Below are 632 nucleotides of genomic sequence, written 5' to 3'. Positions count from 1 at the left end.
ATGCCACTCCACGTTTCCACTAACCCACCGATCCCATGCTAATCCATCTGTACCCCTTCGTCGTCCTAGAATACATGAGCACGATGCCACGATCCACATGCCATCCCTTCTCTATTGCTGCCGCCAACCGCTTGGAGGGTCATCGATCACCGCTCCTCCACTCCGCCGCCCCGCCACCGCCCCATGCCATCGCCACACCCCTATGAGCGCTCGCATCTGCTTAAGCGTGGCCCACGGTCTCGTCGCCAGCCGATTCTCCGCTGGGACGAGGCTTAATCTGCTTAAGAGTGGGTTGCGGGAGGTGTGTCTCCGTCCGAGTGACTGCACCGCCGAGGCAGCAGCGGTCGTCCAGGCTGCCACCCAGGAACCGCGGCCCTCCTCCGCAGACCCGCCAGCATGGGCTGCCGCCCAGGCTCCACGATGACGACGACGAAGAACAAGGTACGCCAGGGAGGGAAGGCCCTACTGGCGCACCCAGTCGCCACCACCAAGGGCGCGGGCCGCCGAGAGGCTTAGCCGAGCGGCCGCCGTCCAGGGAGCAATCCAGACGCGCGCCGCCGGCAGGCATGGCCCGCTCGCCCGACGCTCTGCGGATGGATGAGAATTTTGACGATGAGGCAGGGTATAGGGAC

Source organism: Triticum dicoccoides, chromosome 7A (assembly GCF_002162155.2).
Source record: "Triticum dicoccoides isolate Atlit2015 ecotype Zavitan chromosome 7A, WEW_v2.0, whole genome shotgun sequence".
NCBI classification, from domain to species: domain Eukaryota; kingdom Viridiplantae; phylum Streptophyta; class Magnoliopsida; order Poales; family Poaceae; genus Triticum; species Triticum dicoccoides.
Note: the sequence above shows the minus strand (reverse complement) of the source record.